Source organism: Heptranchias perlo, unplaced genomic scaffold (genome assembly GCF_035084215.1).
Source record: "Heptranchias perlo isolate sHepPer1 unplaced genomic scaffold, sHepPer1.hap1 HAP1_SCAFFOLD_89, whole genome shotgun sequence".
Lineage (NCBI taxonomy): Eukaryota > Metazoa > Chordata > Chondrichthyes > Hexanchiformes > Hexanchidae > Heptranchias > Heptranchias perlo.
In genome coordinates, this window is record NW_027139929.1 from 1,157,694 (window position 1) to 1,182,982 (window position 25,289).

Sequence of the window (25,289 nt, forward strand, 5' to 3'; positions counted from 1 at the left end):
TGAAATAAGTTCATTCGATGAAAACCAACAAAAATTGACAAGAACCACGAAAAGTTCTTGTATTTTAAGATAAAATCTGAGGCTATTAAAGAAAAAACTTCCAGCTCGCTGAAATCTGTTCATTTGCTGAAAACCATCAAAACCACGAAAAGTTCTTGTATTTGAAGATAAAATCTTTTTGCTTTGAAGAAGAAAGATCTAGCTGACTGAAATAAGTTCATGAGATGAAAACCAACAAAAATTGACAAGAACCACGAAAAGTTCTTGTATTTTAAGATAAAATCTTACGCTATTAAAGAAAAAACTCCCAGCTCGCTGAAATATGTTAATTTGCTGAAAACCAACAAAACCACGAAAAGTTCTTGTATTTGAAGATAAAATCTTTTTTCTTTGAAGAAGAAAAATCCAGCTGACTGAAATAAGTTCATTAGATGAAAACCAACAAAAATTGACAAGAACCACGAAAAGTTCTTGTATTTTAAGATAAACTCTTAGGCTATTGAAGAAAAAACTTCCAGCTCGCTGAAATCTGTTCATTTGCTGAAAACCATCAAAACCACGAAAAGTTCTTGTATTTGAAGATAAAATCTTTTTGCTTTGAAGAAGAAAGATCTAGCTGACTGAAATAAGTTCATGAGATGAAAACCAACAAAAATTGACAAGAACCACGAAAAGTTCTTGTATTTTAAGATAAAATCTTACTCTATGAAGGAAAAAACTTCCAGCTCGCTGAAATATGTTCATTTGCTGAAAACCATCAAAACCACGAAAAGTTCTTGTATTTGAAGTTAAAATCTTTTTGCTTTGACGAAGAAAGATCTAGCTGACTGAAATAAGTTCATTAGATGAAAACCAACAAAAATTGACAAGAAACACGAAAAGTTATTGTATTTTAAGATAAAATCTTACTCTATTAAGGAAAAAACTTGCAGCTCGCTGAAATATGTTCATTTGCTGAAAACCATAAAAACCACGAAAATTTCTTGTATTTGAAGATAAAATCTTTTTGCTTTGAAGAAGAAAGATCTAGCTGACTGAAATAAGTTCATTAGATGAAAACCAACAAAAATTGACAAGAACCACGAAAAGTTCTTGTATTTTAAGATAAAATCTGAGGCTATTAAAGAAAAAACTTCCAGCTCGCTGAAATCTGTTCATTTGCTGAAAACCATCAAAACCACGAAAAGTTCTTGTATTTCAAGATAAAATCTTTTTGCTTTGAAGAAGAAAGATCTAGCTGACTGAAATAAGTTCATTAGATGAAAACCAACAAAAATTGACAAGAACCACGAAAGGTTCTTGTATTTTAAGATAAAATCTTACTCTATTCAGGAAAAAACTTCCAGCTCGCTGAAATATGTTCATTTGCTGAAAACCATCAAAACCACGAAAAGTTCTTGTATTTGAAGATAAAATCTTATTGCTTTGAAGAAGAAAGATCAAGCTCACTGAAATAAGTTCATTCGATGAAAACCAACAAAAATTGACAAGAACCACGAAAAGTTCTTGTATTTTAAGATAAAATCTGAGGCTATTAAAGAAAAAACTTCCAGCTCGCTGAAATCTGTTCATTTGCTGAAAACCATCAAAACCACGAAAAGTTCTTGTATTTGAAGATAAAATCTTTTTGCTTTGAAGAAGAAAGATCTAGCTGACTGAAATAAGTTCATTAGATGAAAACCAACAAAAATTGACAAGAACCACGAAAAGTTCTTGTATTTTAAGATAAAATCTTACGCTATTAAAGAAAAAACTCCCAGCTCGCTGAAATATGTTAATTTGCTGAAAACCAACAAAACCACGAAAAGTTCTTGTATTTGAAGATAAAATCTTTTTTCTTTGAAGAAGAAAAATCCAGCTGACTGAAATAAGTTCATTAGATGAAAACCAACAAAAATTGACAAGAACCACGAAAAGTTCTTGTATTTTAAGATAAAATCTTAGGCTATTGAAGAAAAAACTTCCAGCTCGCTGAAATCTGTTCATTTGCTGAAAACCATCAAAACCACGAAATGTTCTTGTATTTGAAGATAAAATCTTTTTGCTTTGAAGAAAGATCTAGCTGCCTGAAATAAGTTCATGAGATGAAAACCAACAAAAATTGACAAGAACCACGAAAAGTTCTTGTATTTTAAGATAAAATCTTACTCTATGAAGGAAAAAACTTCCAGCTCGCTGAAATATGTTCATTTGCTGAAAACCATCAAAACCACGAAAAGTTCTTGTATTTGAAGTTAAAATCTTTTTGCTTTGACGAAGAAAGATCTAGCTGACTGAAATAAGTTCATTAGATGAAAACCAACAAAAATTGACAAGAAACACGAAAAGTTATTGTATTTTAAGATAAAATCTTACTCTATTAAGGAAAAAACTTGCAGCTCGCTGAAATATGTTCATTTGCTGAAAACCATAAAAACCACGAAAATTTCTTGTATTTGAAGATAAAATCTTTTTGCTTTGAAGAAGAAAGATCTAGCTGACTGAAATAAGTTCATTAGATGAAAACCAACAAAAATTGACAAGAACCACGAAAAGTTCTTGTATTTTAAGATAAAATCTTAGGCTATTAAAGAAGAAACTTCCAGCTCGCTGAAATCTGTTCATTTGCTGAAAACCATCAAAACCACGAAAAGTTCTTGTATTTGAAGATAAAATCTTTTTGCTTTGAAGAAGAAAGATCTAGCTGACTGAAATAAGTTCATTGGATGAAAACCAACAAAAATTGACAAGAACCACGAAAAGTTCTTGTATTTTAAGATAAAATCTTACTCTATTAAGGAAAAAACTTCCAGCTCGCTGAAATCTGTTCATTTGCTGAAAACCAACAAAACCACGAAAAGTTCTTGTATTTGAAGATAAAATCTTTTTGCTTTGACGAAGAAAGATCTAGCTGACTGAAATAAGTTCATTAGATGAAAACCAACAAAAATTGACAAGAACCACGAAAAGTTCTTGTATTTTAAGATAAAATCTTACTCTATTCAGGAAAAACTTTCAGCTCGCTGAAATATGTTCATTTGCTGAAAACCATCAAAACCACGAAAAGTTCTTGAATTTGAAGATAAAATCTTTTTGCTTTGAAGAAGAAAGATCTAGCTGACTGAAATAAGTTCATTGGATGAAAACCGACAAAAATTGACAAGAACCACGAAAAGTTCTTGTATTTTAAGATAAAATCTTACGCTATTGAAGAAAAAACTCCCAGCTCGCAGAAATATGTTCATTTGCTGAAAACCATCAAAACCACGAAAAGTTCTTGTATTTGAAGATAAAATCTTTTTGCTTTGAAGAAGAAAGATCTCGCTGACTGAAATAAGTTCATTGGATGAAAACCAACAAAAATTGACAAGAACCACGAAAAGTTCTTGTATTTTAAGATAAAATCTTACTCTATTAAGGAAAAAACTTCCAGCTCGCTGAAATATGTTCATTTGCTGAAAACCATCAAAACCACGAAAAGTTCTTGTATTTGAAGATAAAATCTTTTTGCTTTGAAGAAGAAAGATCCAGCTGACTGAAATAAGTTCATGAGATGAAAACCAACAAAAATTGACAAGAACCACGAAAAGTTCTTGTATTTTAAGATAAAATCTTACTCTATTAAGGAAAAAACTTTCAGTTCGCTGAATTATGTTCATTTGCTGAAAACCATCAAAACCACGAAAAGTTCTTGTATTTGAAGATAAAATCTTTTTGCTTTGAAGAAGAAAGATCTAGCTGACTGAAATAAGTTCATTAGATGGAAACCAACAAAAATTGACAAGAACCACGAAAAGTTCTTGTATTTTAAGATAAAATCTTACTCTATTGAGGAAAAAACTTCCAGCTCGCTGAAATCTGTTCATTTGCTGAAAACCAACAAAACCACCAAAAGTTCTTGTGTTTGAAGATAAAATCTTTTTGCTTTGACGGAGAAAGATCTAGCTGACTGAAATAAGTTCATTCGATGAAAACAAACAAAAATTGACAATAACCACGAAAAGTTCTTGTATTTTAAGATAAAATCTTCGGCTATTAAAGAAAAAACTTCCAGCTCGCTGAAATATGTTCATTTGCTGAAAACCATCAAAACCACGAAAAGTTCTTGTATTTGAAGATAAAATCTTTTTGCTTTGAAGAAGAAAGATCTAGCTGACTGAAATAAGTTCATGAGATGAAAACCAACAAAAATTGACAAGAACCACGAAAAGTTCTTGTATTTTAAGATAAAATCTTACGCTGTTAAAGAAAAAACTCCCAGCTCGCTGAAATATGTTTATTTGCTGAAAACCAACAAAACCACGAAAAGTTCTTGTATTTGAAGATAAAATCTTTTTTCTTTGAAGAAGAAAGATCTAGCTGACTGAAATAAGTTCATTGGATGAAAACCAACAAAAATTGACAAGACCCACGAAAAGTTCTTGTATTTTAAGATAAAATCTTAGGCTATTAAAGAAAAAACTTCCAGCTCGCTGAAATCTGTTCATTTGCTGAAAACCATCAAAACCACGAAAAGTTCTTGTATTTGAAGATAAAATCTTTTTGCTTTGAAGAAGAAAGATCTAGCTGACTGAAATAAGTTCATTAGATGAAAACCAACAAAAATTGACAAGAACCACGAAAAGTTCTTGTATTTTAAGATAAAATCTTACTCTATTAAGGAAAAAACTTCCAGCTCGCTGAAATCTGTTCATTTGCTGAAAACCATCAAAACCACGAAAAGTTCTTGTATTTGAAGATAAAATCTTTTTGCTTTGAAGAAGAAAGATCCAGCTGACTGAAATAAGTTCATTGGATGAAAACCAACATAAATTGACAAGAACCACGAAAAGTTCTTGTATTTTAAGATAAAATCTTACTCTATGAAGGAAAAAACTTCCAGCTCGCTGAAATATGTTCATTTGCTGAAAACCATCAAAACCACGAAAAGTTCTTGTATTTGAACATAAAATCTTTTTGCTTTGACGAAGAAAGATCTAGCTGACTGAAATAAGTTCATTAGATGAAAACCAACAAAAATTGACAAGAACCACGAAAAGTTCTTGTATTTCAAGATAAAATCTTAGGCTATTAAAGAAAAAACTTCTGGCTCGCTGAAATATGTTCATTTGCTGAAAACCATCTAAACCACGAAAAGTTCTTGTATTTGAAGATAAAATCTTTTTTCTTTGAAGAAGAAAGATCTGGCTGACTGAAATAAGTTCATTCGATGAAAACCAACAAAAATTGACAAGAACCACGAAAAGTTCTTGTATTTTAAGATAAAATCTTACTCTATTAAGGAAAAACTTCCAGCTCGCTGAAATATGTTCATTTGCTGAAAACCATCAAAACCACGAAAAGTTCTTGAATTTGAAGATAAAATCTTTTTGCTTTGAAGAAGAAAGATCTAGCTGACTGAAATAAGTTCATTAGATGAAAACCAACAAAAATTGACAAGAACCACAAAAAGTTCTTGTATTTTAAGATAAAATCTTACTCTATTAAGGAAAAAACTTCCAGCTCGCAGAAATATGTTCATTTGCTGAAAACCATCAAAACCACGAAAAGTTCTTGTATTTGAAGATAAAATCTTTTTGCTTTGAAGAAGAAAAATCTAGCTGACTGAAATAAGTTCATTGGATGAAAACCAACAAAAATTGACAAGAACCACGAAAAGTTCTTGTATTTTAAGATAAAATCTTACTCTATTAAGGAAAAAACTTCCAGCTCGCTGAAATATGTTCATTTGCTGAAAACCATCAAAACCACGAAAAGTTCTTGTATTTGAAGATAAAATATTTTTGCTTTGAAGAAGAAAGATCCAGCTGACTGAAATAAGTTCATTCGATGAAAACCAACAAAAATTGACAAGAACCACGAAACGTTCTTGTATTTTAAGATAAAATCTTACTCTATTAAGGAAAAAACTTCCAGCTCGCTGAAATATGTTCATTTGCTGAAAACCATCAAAACCACGAAAAGTTCTTGTATTTGAAGATAAAATCTTTTTGCTTTGAAGAAGAAAGATCTAGCTGACTGAAATAAGTTCATTAGATGAAAACCAACAAAAATTGACAAGAACCACGAAAAGTTCTTGTATTTTAACATAAAATCTTACTCTATTAAGGAAAAAACTTCCAGCTCGCTGAAATATGTTCATTTGCTGAAAACCATCAAAACCACGAAAAGTTCTTGTATTTGAAGATAAAATCTTTTTGCTTTGAAGAAGAAAGATCTAGCTGACTGAAATAAGTTCATGAGATGAAAACCAACAAAATTTGACAAGAACCACGAAAAGTTCTTGTATTTTAAGATAAAATCTTACTCTATTAAGGAAAAACTTCCAGCTCGCTGAAATATGTTCATTTGCTGAAAACCATCAAAACCACGAAAAGTTCTTGAATTTGAAGATAAAATCTTTTTGCTTTGAAGAAGAAAGATCCAGCTGACTGAAATAAGTTCATTAGATGAAAACCAACAAAAATTGACAAGAACCACGAAAAGTTCTTGTATTTTAAGATAAAATCTTACTCTATGAAGGAAAAAACTTCCAGCTCGCTGAAATATGTTCATTTGCTGAAAACCATCAAAACCACGAAAACTTCTTGTATTTGAACATAAAATCTTTTTGCTTTGACGAAGAAAGATCGAGCTGACTGAAATAAGTTCATTAGATGAAAACCAACAAAAATTGACAAGAACCACGAAAAGTTCTTGTATTTCAAGATAAAATCTTAGGCTATTAAAGAAAAAACTTCTGGCTCGCTGAAATATGTTCATTTGCTGAAAACCATCAAAACCACGAAAAGTTCTTGTATTTGAAGATAAAATCTTTTTTCTTTGAAGAAGAAAGATCTAGCTGACTGAAATAAGTTCATTAGATGAAAACCAACAAAAATTGACAAGAACCACGAAAAGTTCTTGTATTTTAAGATAAAATCTTACTCTATTAAGGAAAAAACTTCCAGCTCGCTGAAATATGTTCATTTGCTGAAAACCATCAAAACCACGAAAAGTTCTTGAATTTGAAGATAACATCTTTTTGCTTTGAAGAAGAAAGATCTAGCTGACTGAAATAAGTTCATTGGATGAAAACCAACAAAAATTGACAAGAACCACGAAAAGTTCTTGTATTTTAAGATAAAATCTTACTCTATTAAGGAAAAAACTTCCAGCTCGCTGAAATATGTTCATTTGCTGAAAACCATCAAAACCACGAAAAGTTCTTGTATTTGAAGATAAAATCTTTTTGCTTTGAAGAAGAAAGATCCAGCTGACTGAAATAAGTTCATCAGATGAAAACCAACAAAAATTGACAAGAACCACGAAAAGTTCTTGTATTTTAAGATAAAATCTTACTCTATTAAGGAAAAAACTTCCAGTTCGCTGAATTATGTTCATTTGCTGAAAACCATCAAAACCACGAAAAGTTCTTGTGTTTGAAGATAAAATCTTTTTGCTTTGAAGAAGAAAGATCCAGCTGACTGAAATAAGTTCATTAGATGAAAACCAACAAAAATTGACAAGAACCACGAAAAGTTCTTGTATTTTAAGATAAAATCTTACTCTATTAAGGAAAAAACTTCCAGCTCGCTGAAATCTGTTCATTTGCTGAAAACCATCAAAACCACGAAAAGTTCTTGTATTTGAAGATAAAATCTTTTTGCTTTGAAGAAGAAAGATCTAGCTGACTGAAATAAGTTCATTAGATGAAAACCAACAAAATTTGACAAGAACCACGAAAACTTCTTGTATTTTAAGATAATATCTTACGCTATTAAAGAAAAAACTTCTGGCTCGCTGAAATATGTTCATTTGCTGAAAACCAACAAAACCACGAAAAGTTCTTGTATTTGAAGATAAAATCTTTTTGCTTTGAAGAAGAAAGATCCAGCTGACTGAAATAAGTTCATTGGATGAAAACCAACAAAAATTGACAAGAACCACGAAAAGTTCTTGTATTTTAAGATAAAATCTTACTCTATTAAGGAAAAAACTTCCAGCTCGCTGAAATATGTTCATTTGCTGAAAACCATCAAAACCACGAAAAGTTCTTGTATTTGAAGATAAAATCTTTTTGCTTTGAAGAAGAAAGATCCAGCTGACTGAAATAAGTTCATCAGATGAAAACCAACAAAAATTGACAAGAACCACGAAAAGTTCTTGTATTTTAAGATAAAATCTTAGGCTATTAAAGAAAAAACTTCCAGCTCGCTGAAATATGTTCATTTGCTGAAAACCATCAAAACCACGAAAAGTTCTTGTATTTGAAGATAAAATCTTTTTGCTTTGAAGAAGAAAGATCTAGCTGACTGAAATAAGTTCATCAGATGAAAACCAACAAAAATTGACAAGAACCACAAAAAGTTCTTGTATTTTAAGATAAAATCTTACTCTGTTAAGGAAAAAACTTCCAGCTCACTGAAATATGTTCATTTGCTGAAAACCATCAAAACCACGAAAAGTTCTTGTATTTGAAGATAAAATCTTTTTGCTTTGAAGAAGAAAGATCTAGCTGACTGAAATAAGTTCATGAGATGAAAACCAACAAAAATTGACAAGAACCACGAAAAGTTCTTGTATTTTAAGATAAAATCTTACTCTATTCAGGAAAAAACTTCCAGCTCGCTGAAATATGTTCATTTGCTGAAAACCAACAAAACCACGAAAAGTTCTTGTATTTGAAGATAAAATCTTTTTTCTTTGAAGAAGAAAGATCCAGCTGACTGAAATAAGTTCATTAGATGAAAACCAACAAAAATTGACAAGAACAAGAAAAGTTCTTGTATTTTAAGATAAAATCTTACTCTATTAAGCAAAAAACTTCCAGCTCGCTGAAATATGTTCATTTGCTGAAAACCATAAAAACCACGAAAAGTTCTTGTATTTGAAGATAAAATCTTTTTGCTTTGAAGAAGAAAGATCTAGCTGACTGAAATAAGTTCATTAGATGAAAACCAACAAAAATTGACAAGAACCACAAAACGTTCTTGTATTTTAAGATAAAATCTTAGGCTATTAAAGAAAAAACTTCCAGCTCGCTGAAATCTGTTCATTTGCTGAAAACCATCAAAACCACGAAAAGTTCTTGTATTTGAAGATAAAATCCTTTTGCTTTGAAGAAGAAAGATCTAGCTGACTGAAATAAGTTCATTAGATGAAAACCAACAAAAATTGACAAGAACAAGAAAAGTTCTTGTATTTTAAGATAAAATCTTACTCTATTAAGGAAAAAACTTCCAGCTCGCTGAAATATGTTCATTTGCTGAAAACCATAAAAACCACGAAAAGTTCTTGTATTTGAAGATAAAATCTTTTTGCTTTGAAGAAGAAAGATCTAGCTGACTGAAATAAGTTCATTAGATGAAAACCAACAAAAATTGACAAGAACCACAAAAAGTTCTTGTATTTTAAGATAAAATCTCAGGCTATTAAAGAAAAAACTTCCAGCTCGCTGAAATCTGTTCATTTGCTGAAAACCATCAAAACCACGAAAAGTTCTTGTATTTGAAGATAAAATCCTTTTGCTTTGAAGAAGAAAGATCTAGCTGACTGAAATAAGTTCATTAGATGAAAACCAACAAAAATTGACAAGAACCACGAAAATTTCTTGTATTTTAAGATAAAATCTTACTCTATTAAGGAAAAAACTTCCAGCTCGCTGAAATATGTTCATTTGCTGAAAACCATCAAAACCACGAAAAGTTCTTGTATTTGAAGATAAAATCTTTTTGCTTTGAAGAAGGAAGATCCAGCTGACTGAAATAAGTTCATCAGATGAAAACCAACAAAAATTGACAAGAACCACGAAAAGTTCTTGTATTTTAAGATAAAATCTTAGGCTATTAAAGAAAAAACTTCCAGCTCGCTGAAATATGTTCATTTGCTGAAAACCATCAAAACCACGAAAAGTTCTTGTATTTGAAGATAAAATCTTTTTGCTTTGAAGAAGAAAGATCTAGCTGACTGAAATAAGTTCATCAGATGAAAACCAACAAAAATTGACAAGAACCACGAAAAGTTCTTGTATTTTAAGATAAAATCTTACTCTATTAAGGAAAAAACTTCCAGCTCGCTGAAATCTGTTCATTTGCTGAAAACCAACAAAACCACGAAAAGTTCTTGTATTTGAAGATAAAATCTTTTTTCTTTGAAGAAGAAAGATCTAGCTGACTGAAATAAGTTCATTAGATGAAAACCAACAAAAATTGACAAGAACCACGAAAAGTTCTTGTATTTTAAGATAAAATCTTAGGCTATTAAAGAAAAAACTTCCAGCTCGCTGAAATCTGTTCATTTGCTGAAAACCATCAAAACCACGAAAAGTTCTTGTATTTGAAGATAAAATCTTTTTGCTTTGAAGAAGAAAGATCTAGCTGACTGAAATAAGTTCATTCGATGAAAACCAACAAAAATTGACAAGAACCACGAAAAGTTCTTGTATTTTAAGATAAAATCTTACTCTGTTAAGGAAAAAACTTCCAGCTCACTGAAATATGTTCATTTGCTGAAAACCATCAAAACCACGAAAAGTTCTTGTATTTGAAGATAAAATCTTTTTGCTTTGAAGAAGAAAGGTCTAGCTGACTGAAATAAGTTCATGAGATGAAAACCAACAAAAATTGACAAGAACCACGAAAAGTTCTTGTATTTTAAGATAAAATCTTACTCTATTCAGGAAAAAACTTCCAGCTCGCTGAAATATGTTCATTTGCTGAAAACCAACAAAACCACGAAAAGTTCTTGTATTTGAAGATAAAATCTTTTTTCTTTGAAGAAGAAAGATCCAGCTGACTGAAATAAGTTCATTAGATGAAAACCAACAAAAATTGACAAGAACAAGAAAAGTTCTTGTATTTTAAGATAAAATCTTACTCTATTAAGGAAAAAACTTCCAGCTCGCTGAAATATGTTCATTTGCTGAAAACCATAAAAACCACGAAAAGTTCTTGTATTTGAAGATAAAATCTTTTTGCTTTGAAGAAGAAAGATCTAGCTGACTGAAATAAGTTCATTAGATGAAAACCAACAAAAATTGACAAGAACCACAAAAAGTTCTTGTATTTTAAGATAAAATCTTAGGCTATTAAAGAAAAAACTTCCAGCTCGCTGAAATCTGTTCATTTGCTGAAAACCATCAAAACCACGAAAAGTTCTTGTATTTGAAGATAAAATCCTTTTGCTTTGAAGAAGAAAGATCTAGCTGACTGAAATAAGTTCATGAGATGAAAACCAACAAAAATTGACAAGAACCACGAAAATTTCTTGTATTTTAAGATAAAATCTTATTCTATTAAGGAAAAAACTTCCAGCTCGCTGAAATCTGTTCATTTGCTGAAAACCAACAAAACCACCAAAAGTTCTTGTATTTGAAGATAAAATCTTTTTGCTTTGAAGAAGCAAGATCTAGCTGACTGAAATAAGTTCATGAGATGAAAACCAACAAAAATTGACAATAACCACGAAAAGTTCTTGTATTTTAAGATAAAATCTTACGCTGTTAAAGAAAAAACTCCCAGCTCGCTGAAATCTGTTCATTTGCTGAAAACCATCAAAACCACGAAAAGTTCTTGTATTTGAAGATAAAATCCTTTTGCTTTGAAGAAGAAAGATCTAGCTGACTGAAATAAGTTCATTAGATGAAAACCAACAAAAATTGACAAGAACCACGAAAATTTCTTGTATTTTAAGATAAAATCTTACTCTATTAAGGAAAAAACTTCCAGCTCGCTGAAATCTGTTCATTTGCTGAAAACCAACAAAACCACGAAAAGTTCTTGTATTTGAAGATAAAATCTTTTTTCTTTGAAGAAGAAAGATCTAGCTGACTGAAATAAGTTCATCAGATGAAAACCAACAAAAATTGACAAGAACCACGAAAAGTTCTTGTATTTTAAGATAAAATCTTCGGCTATTAAAGAAAAAACTTCCAGCTCGCTGAAATATGTTCATTTGCTGAAAACCATCAAAACCACGAAAAGTTCTTGTATTTGAAGATAAAATTTTTTTGCTTTGAAGAAGAAAGATCTAGCTGACTGAAATAAGTTCATCAGATGAAAACCAACAAAAATTGACAAGAACCATGAAAAGTTCTTGTATTTTAAGATAAAATCTTACTCTATTCAGGAAAAAACTTCCAGCTCGCTGAAATATGTTCATTTGCTGAAAACCATCAAAACCACGAAAAGTTCTTGTATTTGAAGATAAAATCTTTTTGCTTTGAAGAAGAAAGATCGAGCTGACTGAAATAAGTTCATTAGATGAAAACCAACAAAAATTGACAAGAACCACGAAAAGTTCTTGTATTTTAAGATAAAATCTTACGCTGTTAAAGAAAAAACTCCCAGCTCGCTGAAATATGTTTATTTGCTGAAAACCAACAAAACCACGAAAAGTTCTTGTATTTGAAGATAAAATCTTTTTTCTTTGAAGAAGAAAGATCTAGCTGACTGAAATAAGTTCATTAGATGAAAACCAACAAAAATTGACAAGAACCACGAAACGTTCTTGTATTTTAAGATAAAATCTTACTCTATTAAGGAAAAAACTTCCAGCTCGCTGAAATATGTTCATTTGCTGAAAACCATCAAAACCACGAAAAGTTCTTGTATTTGAAGATAAAATCTTTTTGCTTTGAAGAAGAAAGATCTAGCTGACTGAAATAAGTTCATTAGATGAAAACCAACAAAAATTGACAAGACCCACGAAAAGTTCTTGTATTTTAAGATAAAATCTTAGGCTATTGAAGAAAAAACTTCCAGCTCGCTGAAATCTGTTCATTTGCTGAAAACCATCAAAACCACGAAAAGTTCTTGTATTTGAAGATAAAATCTTTTTGCTTTGAAGAAGAAAGATCTAGCTGACTGAAATTAGTTCATTAGATGAAAACCAACAAAAATTGACAAGAACCACGAAAAGTTCTTGTATTTTAAGATAAAATCTTACTCTATTAAGGAAAAAACTTCCAGCTCGCTGAAATCTGTTCATTTGCTGAAAACCAACAAAACCACCAAAAGTTCTTGTATTTGAAGATAAAATCTTTTTGCTTTGACGAAGAAAGATCTAGCTGACTGAAATAAGTTCATTAGATGAAAACCAACAAAAATTGACAAGAACCACGAAAAGTTCTTGTATTTTAAGATAAAATCTTCGGCTATTAAAGAAAAAACTCCCAGCTCGCTGAAATATGTTCATTTGCTGAAAACCAACAAAACCACGAAAAGTTCTTGTATTTGAAGATAAAATCTTTTTGCTTTGAAGAAGAAAGATCTAGCTGACTGAAATAAGTTCATTAGATGAAAACCAACAAAAATTGACAAGACCCACGAAAAGTTCTTGTATTTTAAGATAAAATCTTAGGCTATTAAAGAAAAAACTTCCAGCTCGCTGAAATCTGTTCATTTGCTGAAAACCATCAAAACCACGAAAAGTTCTTGTATTTGAAGATAAAATCTTTTTGCTTTGAAGAAGAAAGATCTAGCTGACTGAAATAAGTTCATTAGATGAAAACCAACAAAAATTGACAAGAACCACGAAAAGTTCTTGTATTTTAAGATAAAATCTTCGGCTATTAAAGAAAAAACTTCCAGCTCGCTGAAATCTGTTCATTTGCTGAAAACCATCAAAACCACGAAAAGTTCTTGTATTTGAAGATAAAATCTTTTTGCTTTGAAGAAGAAAGATCCAGCTGACTGAAATAAGTTCATTAGATGAAAACCAACATAAATTGACAAGAACCACGAAAAGTTCTTGTATTTTAAGATAAAATCTTACTCTATGAAGGAAAAAACTTCCAGCTCGCTGAAATATGTTCATTTGCTGAAAACCATCAAAACCACGAAAAGTTCTTGTATTTGAACATAAAATCTTTTTGCTTTGACGAAGAAAGATCTAGCTGACTGAAATAAGTTCATTAGATGAAAACCAACAAAAATTGACAAGAACCACGAAAAGTTCTTGTATTTCAAGATAAAATCTTAGGCTATTAAAGAAAAAACTTCTGGCTCGCTGAAATATGTTCATTTGCTGAAAACCATCAAAACCACGAAAAGTTCTTGTATTTGAAGATAAAATCTTTTTTCTTTGAAGAAGAAAGATCTAGCTGACTGAAATAAGTTCATTAGATGAAAACCAACAAAAATTGACAAGAACCACGAAAAGTTCTTGTATTTTAAGATAAAATCTTACTCTATTAAGGAAAAACTTCCAGCTCGCTGAAATATGTTCATTTGCTGAAAACCATCAAAACCACGAAAAGTTCTTGAATTTGAAGATAAAATCTTTTTGCTTTGAAGAAGAAAGATCTAGCTGACTGAAATAAGTTCATTAGATGAAAACCAACAAAAATTGACAAGAACCACAAAAAGTTCTTGTATTTTAAGATAAAATCTTACTCTATTAAGGAAAAAACTTCCAGCTCGCAGAAATATGTTCATTTGCTGAAAACCATCAAAACCACGAAAAGTTCTTGAATTTGAAGATAAAATCTTTTTGCTTTGAAGAAGAAAGATCTAGCTGACTGAAATAAGTTCATTAGATGAAAACCAACAAAAATTGACAAGAACCACAAAAAGTTCTTGTATTTTAAGATAAAATCTTACTCTATTAAGGAAAAAACTTCCAGCTCGCAGAAATATGTTCATTTGCTGAAAACCATCAAAACCACGAAAAGTTCTTGTATTTGAAGATAAAATCTTTTTGCTTTGAAGAAGAAAAATCTAGCTGACTGAAATAAGTTCATTGGATGAAAACCAACAAAAATTGACAAGAACCACGAAAAGTTCTTGTATTTTAAGATAAAATCTTACTCTATTAAGGAAAAAACTTCCAGCTCGCTGAAATATGTTCATTTGCTGAAAACCATCAAAACCACGAAAAGTTCTTGTATTTGAAGATAAAATCGTTTTGCTTTGAAGAAGAAAGATCCAGCTGACTGAAATAAGTTCATTAGATGAAAACCAACAAAAATTGACAAGAACCACGAAACGTTCTTGTATTTTAAGATAAAATCTTACTCTATTAAGGAAAAAACTTCCAGCTCGCTGAAATATGTTCATTTGCTGAAAACCATCAAAACCACGAAAAGTTCTTGTATTTGAAGATAAAATCTTTTTGCTTTGAAGAAGAAAGATCTAGCTGACTGAAATAAGTTCATTAGATGAAAACCAACAAAAATTGACAAGAACCACGAAAAGTTCTTGTATTTTAACATAAAATCTTACTCTATTAAGGAAAAAACTTCCAGCTCGCTGAAATATGTTCATTTGCTGAAAACCATCAAAACCACGAAAAGTTCTTGTATTTGAAGATAAAATCTTTTTGCTTTGAAGAAGAAAGATCTAGCTGACTGAAATAAGTTCATGAGATGAAAACCAACAAAATTTGACAAGAACCACGAAAAGTTCTTGTATTTTAAGACAAAATCTTACTCTATTAAGGAAAAACTTCCAGCTCGCTGAAATATGTTCATTTGCTGAAAACCATCAAAACCACGAAAAGTTCTTGAATTTGAGAATAAAATCTTTTTGCTTTGAAGAAGAAAGATCCAGCTGACTGAAATAAGTTCATTAGATGAAAACCAACAAAAATTGACAAGAACCACGAAAAGTTCTTGTATTTTAAGATAAAATCTTACTCTATGAAGGAAAAAACTTCCAGCTCGCTGAAATATGTTCATTTGCTGAAAACCATCAAAACCACGAAAAGTTCTTGTATTTGAACATAAAATCTTTTTGCTTTGACGAAGAAAGATCGAGCTGACTGAAATAAGTTCATTAGATGAAAACCAACAAAAATTGACAAGAACCACGAAAAGTTCTTGTATTTCAAGATAAAATCTTAGGCTATTAAAGAAAAAACTTCTGGCTCGCTGAAATATGTTCATTTGCTGAAAACCATCAAAACCACGAAAAGTTCTTGTATTTGAAGATAAAATCTTTTTTCTTTGAAGAAGAAAGATCTAGCTGACTGAAATAAGTTCATTAGATGAAAACCAACAAAAATTGACAAGAACCACGAAAAGTTCTTGTATTTTAAGATAAAATCTTACTCTATTAAGGAAAAAACTTCCAGCTCGCTGAAATATGTTCATTTGCTGAAAACCATCAAAACCACGAAAAGTTCTTGAATTTGAAGATAACATCTTTTTGCTTTGAAGAAGAAAGATCTAGCTGACTGAAATAAGTTCATTGGATGAAAACCAACAAAAATTGACAAGAACCACGAAAAGTTCTTGTATTTTAAGATAAAATCTTACTCTATTTAGGAAAAAACTTCCAGCTCGCTGAAATATGTTCATTTGCTGAAAACCATCAAAACCACGAAAAGTTCTTGTATTTGAAGATAAAATCTTTTTGCTTTGAAGAAGAAAGATCCAGCTGACTGAAATAAGTTCATTAGATGAAAACCAACAAAAATTGACAAGAACCACGAAAAGTTCTTGTATTTTAAGATAAAATCTTACTCTATTAAGGAAAAAACTTCCAGTTCGCTGAATTATGTTCATTTGCTGAAAACCATCAAAACCACGAAAAGTTCTTGTGTTTGAAGATAAAATCTTTTTGCTTTGAAGAAGAAAGATCCAGCTGACTGAAATAAGTTCATTAGATGAAAACCAACAAAAATTGACAAGAACCACGAAAAGTTCTTGTATTTTAAGATAAAATCTTACTCTATGAAGGAAAAAACTTCCAGTTCGCTGAAATATGTTCATTTGCTGAAAACCATCAAAACCACGAAAAGTTCTTGTATTTGAACATAAAATCTTTTTGCTTTGACGAAGAAAGATCGAGCTGACTGAAATAAGTTCATTAGATGAAAACCAACAAAAATTGACAAGAACCACGAAAAGTTCTTGTATTTCAAGATAAAATCTTAGGCTATTAAAGAAAAAACTTCTGGCTCGCTGAAATATGTTCATTTGCTGAAAACCATCAAAACCACGAAAAGTTCTTGTATTTGAAGATAAAATCTTTTTTCTTTGAAGAAGAAAGATCTAGCTGACTGAAATAAGTTCATTAGATGAAAACCAACAAAAATTGACAAGAACCACGAAAAGTTCTTGTATTTTAAGATAAAATCTTACTCTATTAAGGAAAAAACTTCCAGCTCGCTGAAATATGTTCATTTGCTGAAAACCATCAAAACCACGAAAAGTTCTTGTATTTGAAGATAAAATCTTTTTGCTTTGAAGAAGAAAGATCCAGCTGACTGAAATAAGTTCATTAGATGAAAACCAACAAAAATTGACAAGAACCACGAAAAGTTCTTGTATTTTAAGATAAAATCTTACTCTATTAAGGAAAAAACTTCCAGTTCGCTGAATTATGTTCATTTGCTGAAAACCATCAAAACCACGAAAAGTTCTTGTGTTTGAAGATAAAATCTTTTTGCTTTGAAGAAGAAAGATCCAGCTGACTGAAATAAGTTCATTAGATGAAAACCAACAAAAATTGACAAGAACCACGAAAAGTTCTTGTATTTTAAGATAAAATCTTACTCTATTAAGGAAAAAACTTCCAGCTCGCTGAAATCTGTTCATTTGCTGAAAACCATCAAAACCACGAAAAGTTCTTGTATTTGAAGATAAAATCTTTTTGCTTTGAAGAAGAAAGATCTAGCTGACTGAAATAAGTTCATTAGATGAAAACCAACAAAATTTGACAAGAACCACGAAAACTTCTTGTATTTTAAGATAATATCTTACGCTATTAAAGAAAAAACTTCTGGCTCGCTGAAATATGTTCATTTGCTGAAAACCAACAAAACCACGAAAAGTTCTTGTATTTGAAGATAAAATCTTTTTGCTTTGAAGAAGAAAGATCCAGCTGACTGAAATAAGTTCATTGGATGAAAACCAACAAAAATTGACAAGAACCACGAAAAGTTCTTGTATTTTAAGATAAAATCTTACTCTATTCAGGAAAAAACTTCCAGCTCGCTGAAATATGTTCATTTGCTGAAAACCATCAAAACCACGAAAAGTTCTTGTATTTGAAGATAAAATCTTTTTGCTTTGAAGAAGAAAGATCCAGCTGACTGAAATAAGTTCATCAGATGAAAACCAACAAAAATTGACAAGAACCACGAAAAGTTCTTGTATTTTAAGATAAAATCTTAGGCTATTAAAGAAAAAACTTCCAGCTCGCTGAAATATGTTCATTTGCTGAAAACCATCAAAACCACGAAAAGTTCTTGTATTTGAAGATAAAATCTTTTTGCTTTGAAGAAGAAAGATCTAGCTGACTGAAATAAGTTCATTAGATGAAAATCAACAAAAATTGACAAGAACCACGAAAAGTTCTTGTATTTTAAGATCAAATCTTAGGCTATTAAAGAAAAAACTTCCAGCTCGCTGAAATCTGTTCATTTGCTGAAAACCATCAAAACCACGAAAAGTTCTTGTATTTGAAGATAAAATCTTTTTGCTTTGAAGAAGAAAGATCTAGCTGACTGAAATAAGTTCATTCGATGAAAACCAACAAAAATTGACAAGAACCACGAAAAGTTCTTGTATTTTAAGATAAAATCTTACTCTGTGAAGGAAAAAACTTCCAGCTCACTGAAATATGTTCATTTGCTGAAAACCATCAAAACCACGAAAAGTTCTTGTATTTGAAGATAAAATCTTTTTGCTTTGAAGAAGAAAGATCTAGCTGACTGAAATAAGTTCATGAGATGAAAACCAACAAAAATTGACAAGAACCACGAAATGTTCTTGTATTTTAAGATAAAATCTTACTCTATTCAGGAAAAAACTTCCAGCTCGCTGAAATATGTTCATTTGCTGAAAACCAACAAAACCACGAAAAGTTCTTGTATTTGAAGATAAAATCTTTTTTCTTTGAAGAAGAAAGATCCAGCTGACTGAAATAAGTTCATTAGATGAAAACCAACAAAAATTGACAAGAACAAGAAAAGTTCTTGTATTTTAAGATAAAATCTTACTCTATTAAGGAAAAAACTTCCAGCTCGCTGAAATATGTTCATTTGCTGTAAACCATAAAAACCACGAAAAGTTCTTGTATTTGAAGATAAAATCTTTTTGCTTTGAAGAAGAAAGATCTAGCTGACTGAAATAAGTTCATTAGATGAAAACCAACAAAAATTGACAAGAACCACAAAAAGTTCTTGTATTTTAAGATAAAATCTTAGGCTATTAAAGAAAAAACTTCCAGCTCGCTGAAATCTGTTCATTTGCTGAAAACCATCAAAACCACGAAAAGTTCTTGTATTTGAAGATAAAATCTTTTTGCTTTGAAGAAGAAAGATCCAGCTGACTGAAATAAGTTCATCAGATGAAAACCAACAAAAATTGACAAGAACCACGAAAATTTCTTGTATTTTAAGATAAAATCTTCCTCTATTAAGGAAAAAACTTCCAGCTCGCTGAAATCTGTTCATTTGCTGAAAACCAACAAAACCACCAAAAGTTCTTGTATTTGAAGATAAAATCTTTTTGCTTTGAAGAAGCAAGATCTAGCTGACTGAAATAAGTTCATTGGATGAAAACCAACAAAAATTGACAAGAACCACGAAAAGTTCTTGTATTTTAAGATAAAATCTTACGCTGTTAAAGAAAAAACTCCCAGCTCGCTGAAATATGTTCATTTGCTGAAAACCAACAAAACCACGAAAAGTTCTTGTATTTGAAGATAAAATCTTTTTTCTTTGAAGAAGAAAGATCTAGCTGACTGAAATAAGTTCATGAGATGAAAACCAACAAAAATTGACAAGAACCACGAAAAGTTCTTGTATTTTAAGATAAAATCTTCGGCTATTAAAGAAAAAACTTCCAGCTCGCTGAAATATGTTCATTTGCTGAAAACCATCAAAACCACGAAAAGTTCTTGTATTTGAAGATAAAATTTTTTTGCTTTGAAGAAGAAAGATCTAGCTGACTGAAATAAGTTCATCAGATGAAAACCAACAAAAATTGACAAGAACCATGAAAAGTTCTTGTATTTTAAGATAAAATCTTACTCTATTCAGGAAAAAACTTCCAGCTCGCTGAAATATGTTCATTTGCTGAAAACCATCAAAACCACGAAAAGTTCTTGTATTTGAAGATAAAATCTTTTTGCTTTGAAGACGAAAGATCTAGCTGACTGAAATAAGTTCATCAGATGAAAACCAACAAAAATTGACAAGAACCACGAAAAGTTCTTGTATTTTAAGATAAAATCTTACGCTGTTAAAGAAAAAACTCCCAGCTCGCTGAAATATGTTTATTTGCTGAAAACCAACAAAACCACGAAAAGTTCTTGTATTTGAAGATAAAATCTTTTTTCTTTGAAGAAGAAAGATCTGGCTGACTGAAATAAGTTCATTAGATGAAAACCAACAAAAATTGACAAGAACCACGAAACGTTCTTGTATTTTAAGATAAAAACTTACTCTATTAAGGAAAAAACTTCCAGCTCGCTGAAAAATGTTCATTTGGTGAAAACCATCAAAACCACGAAAAGTTCTTGTATTTGAAGATGAAATCTTTTTGCTTTGAAGAAGAAAGATCTAGCTGACTGAAATAAGTTCATTAGATGAAAACCAACAAAAATTGACAAGACCCACGAAAAGTTCTTGTATTTTAAGATAAAATCTTAGGCTATTAAAGAAAAAACTTCCAGCTCGCTGAAATCTGTTCATTTGCTGAAAACCATCAAAACCACGAAAAGTTCTTGTATTTGAAGATAAAATCTTTTTGCTTTGAAGAAGAAAGATCTAGCTGACTGAAATTAGTTCATTAGATGAAAACCAACAAAAATTGACAAGAACCACGAAAAGTTCTTGTATTTTAAGATAAAATCTTACTCTATTAAGGAAAAAACTTCCAGCTCGCTGAAATCTGTTCATTTGCTGAAAACCAACAAAACCACCAAAAGTTCTTGTATTTGAAGATAAAATCTTTTTGCTTTGACGAAGAAAGATCTAGCTGACTGAAATAAGTTCATTAGATGAAAACCAACAAAAATTGACAAGAACCACGAAAAGTTCTTGTATTTTAAGATAAAATCTTCGGCTATTAAAGAAAAAACTCCCAGCTCGCTGAAATATGTTCATTTGCTGAAAACCAACAAAACCACGAAAAGTTCTTGTATTTGAAGATAAAATCTTTTTGCTTTGAAGAAGAAAGATCTAGCTGACTGAAATAAGTTCATTAGATGAAAACCAACAAAAATTGACAAGACCCACGAAAAGTTCTTGTATTTGAAGATAAAATCTTAGGCTATTAAAGAAAAAACTTCCAGCTCGCTGAAATCTGTTCATTTGCTGAAAACCATCAAAACCACGAAAAGTTCTTGTATTTGAAGATAAAATCTTTTTGCTTTGAAGAAGAAAGATCTAGCTGACTGAAATAAGTTCATTAGATGAAAACCAACAAAAATTGACAAGAACCACGAAAAGTTCTTGTATTTTAAGATAAAATCTTCGGCTATTAAAGAAAAAACTTCCAGCTCGCTGAAATCTGTTCATTTGCTGAAAACCATCAAAACCACGAAAAGTTCTTGTATTTGAAGATAAAATCTTTTTGCTTTGAAGAAGAAAGATCCAGCTGACTGAAATAAGTTCATTAGATGAAAACCAACATAAATTGACAAGAACCACGAAAAGTTCTTGTATTTTAAGATAAAATCTTACTCTATGAAGGAAAAAACTTCCAGCTCGCTGAAATATGTTCATTTGCTGAAAACCATCAAAACCACGAAAAGTTCTTGTATTTGAACATAAAATCTTTTTGCTTTGACGAAGAAAGATCTAGCTGACTGAAATAAGTTCATTAGATGAAAACCAACAAAAATTGACAAGAACCACGAAAAGTTCTTGTATTTCAAGATAAAATCTTAGGCTATTAAAGAAAAAACTTCTGGCTCGCTGAAATATGTTCATTTGCTGAAAACCAACAAAACCACGAAAAGTTCTTGTATTTGAAGATAAAATCTTTTTTCTTTGAAGAGGAAAGATCCAGCTGACTGAAATAAGTTCATTAGATGAAAACCAACAAAAATTGACAAGAACCACGAAAAGTTCTTGTATTTTAAGATAAAATCTTACTCTATTAAGGAAAAAACTTCCAGCTCGCTGAAATATTTTCATTTGCTGAAAACCATCAAAACCACGAAAAGTTCTTGTATTTGAAGATAAAATCTTTTTGCTTTGAAGAAGAAAGATCCAGCTGACTGAAATAAGTTCATTGGATGAAAACCAACAAAAATTGACAAGAACCACGAAAAGTTCTTGTATTTTAAGATAAAATCTTACTCTATTAAGGAAAAAACTTCCAGCTCGCTGAAATATGTTCATTTGCTGAAAACCATCAAAACCACGAAAAGTTCTTGTATTTGAAGATAAAATCTTTTTGCTTTGAAGAAGAAAGATCCAGCTGACTGAAATGAGTTCATTAGATGAAAACCAACAAAAATTGACAAGAACCACGAAAAGTTCTTGTATTTTAAGATAAAATCTTACTCTATTAAGGAAAAAACTTCCAGTTCGCTGAATTATGTTCATTTGCTGAAAACCATCAAAACCACGAAAAGTTCTTGTGTTTGAAGATAAAATCTTTTTGCTTTGAAGAAGAAAGATCCAGCTGACTGAAATAAGTTCATTCGATGAAAACCAACAAAAATTGACAAGAACCACGAAAAGTTCTTGTATTTTAAGATAAAATCTTACTCTATTAAGGAAAAAACTTCCAGCTCGCTGAAATCTGTTCATTTGCTGAAAACCATCAAAACCACGAAAAGTTCTTGTATTTGAAGATAAAATCTTTTTGCTTTGAAGAAGAAAGATCTAGCTGACTGAAATAAGTTCATCAGATGAAAACCAACAAAAATTGACAAGAACCACGAAAAGTTCTTGTATTTTAAGATAAAATCTTAGGCTATTAAAGAAAAAACTTCCAGCTCGCTGAAATATGTTTATTTGCTGAAAACCATCAAAACCACGAAAAGTTCTTGTATTTGAAGATAAAATCTTTTTGCTTTGAAGAAGAAAGATCTAGCTGACTGAAATAAGTTCATCAGATGAAAACCAACAAAAATTGACAAGAACCACGAAAAGTTCTTGTATTTTAAGATAAAATCTTACTCTATTAAGGAAAAAACTTCCAGCTCGCTGAAATCTGTTCATTTGCTGAAAACCAACAAAACCACGAAAAGTTCTTGTATTTGAAGATAAAATCTTTTTTCTTTGAAGAAGAAAGATCTAGCTGACTGAAATAAGTTCATTAGATGAAAACCAACAAAAATTGACAAGAACCACGAAAAGTTCTTGTATTTTAAGATAAAATCTTAGGCTATTAAAGAAAAAACTTCCAGCTCGCTGAAATCTGTTCATTTGCTGAAAACCATCAAAACCACGAAAAGTTCTTGTATTTGAAGATAAAATCTTTTTGCTTTGAAGAAGAAAGATCCAGCTGAATGAAATAAGTTCATTGGATGAAAACCAACAAAAATTGACAAGAACCACGAAAAGTTCTTGTATTTTAAGATAAAATCTTACTCTGTTAAGGAAAAAACTTCCAGCTCACTGAAATATGTTCATTTGCTGAAAACCATCAAAACCACGAAAAGTTCTTGTATTTGAAGATAAAATCTTTTTGCTTTGAAGAAGAAAGATCTAGCTGACTGAAATAAGTTCATGAGATGAAAACCAACAAAAATTGACAAGAACCACGAAAAGTTCTTGTATTTTAAGATAAAATCTTACTCTATTCAGGAAAAAACTTCCAGCTCGCTGAAATATGTTCATTTGCTGAAAACCAACAAAACCACGAAAAGTTCTTGTATTTGAAGATAAAATCTTTTTTCTTTGAAGAAGAAAGATCCAGCTGACTGAAATAAGTTCATTAGATGAAAACCAACAAAAATTGACAAGAACAAGAAAAGTTCTTGTATTTTAAGATAAAATCTTACTCTGTTAAGGAAAAAACTTCCAGCTCGCTGAAATATGTTCATTTGCTGAAAACCATAAAAACCACGAAAAGTTCTTGTATTTGAAGATAAAATCTTTTTGCTTTGAAGAAGAAAGATCTAGCTGACTGAAATAAGTTCATTAGATGAAAACCAACAAAAATTGACAAGAACCACAAAAAGTTCTTGTATTTTAAGATAAAATCTTAGGCTATTAAAGAAAAAACTTCCAGCTCGCTGAAATCTGTTCATTTGCTGAAAACCATCAAAACCACGAAAAGTTCTTGTATTTGAAGATAAAATCTTTTTGCTTTGAAGAAGAAAGATCTAGCTGACTGAAATAAGTTCATTAGATGAAAACCAACAAAAATTGACAAGAACCACGAAAATTTCTTGTATTTTAAGATAAAATCTTACTCTATTAAGGAAAAAACTTCCAGCTCGCTGAAATCTGTTCATTTGCTGAAAACCAACAAAACCACCAACAGTTCTTGTATTTGAAGATAAAATCTTTTTGCTTTGAAGAAGAAAGATCCAGCTGACTGAAATAAGTTCATTAGATGAAAACCAACAAAAATTGACAAGAACCACGAAAAGTTCTTGTATTTTAAGATAAAATCTTACGCTGTTAAAGAAAAAACTCCCAGCTCGCTGAAATATGTTCATTTGCTGAAAACCAACAAAACCACGAAAAGTTCTTGTATTTGAAGATAAAATCTTTTTTCTTTGAAGAAGAAAGATCTAGCTGACTGAAATAAGTTCATTGGATGAAAACCAACAAAAATTGACAAGAACCACGAAAAGTTCTTGTATTTTAAGATAAAATCTTACTCTATTAAGGAAAAAACTTCCAGCTCGCTGAAATATGTTCATTTGCTGAAAACCATCAAAACCACGAAAAGTTCTTGTATTTGAAGATAAAATCTTTTTGCTTTGAAGAAGAAAGATCCAGCTGACTGAAATAAGTTCATTCGATGAAAACCAACAAAAATTGACAAGAACCACGAAAAGTTCTTGTATTTTAAGATAAAATCTTACTCTATTAAGGAAAAAACTTCCAGCTCGCTGAAATATGTTCATTTGCTGAAAACCATCAAAACCACGAAAAGTTCTTGTATTTGAAGATAAAATCTTTTTGCTTTGAAGAAGAAAGATCTAGCTGACTGAAATAAGTTCATTCGATGAAAACCAACAAAAATTGACAAGAACCACAAAAAGTTCTTGTATTTTAAGATAAAATCTTAGGCTATTAAAGAAAAAACTTCCAGCTCGCTGAAATCTGTTCATTTGCTGAAAACCATCAAAACCACGAAAAGTTCTTGTATTTGAAGATAAAATCTTTTTGCTTTGAAGAAGAAAGATCTAGCTGACTGAAATAAGTTCATTAGATGAAAACCAACAAAAATTGACAAGAACCAC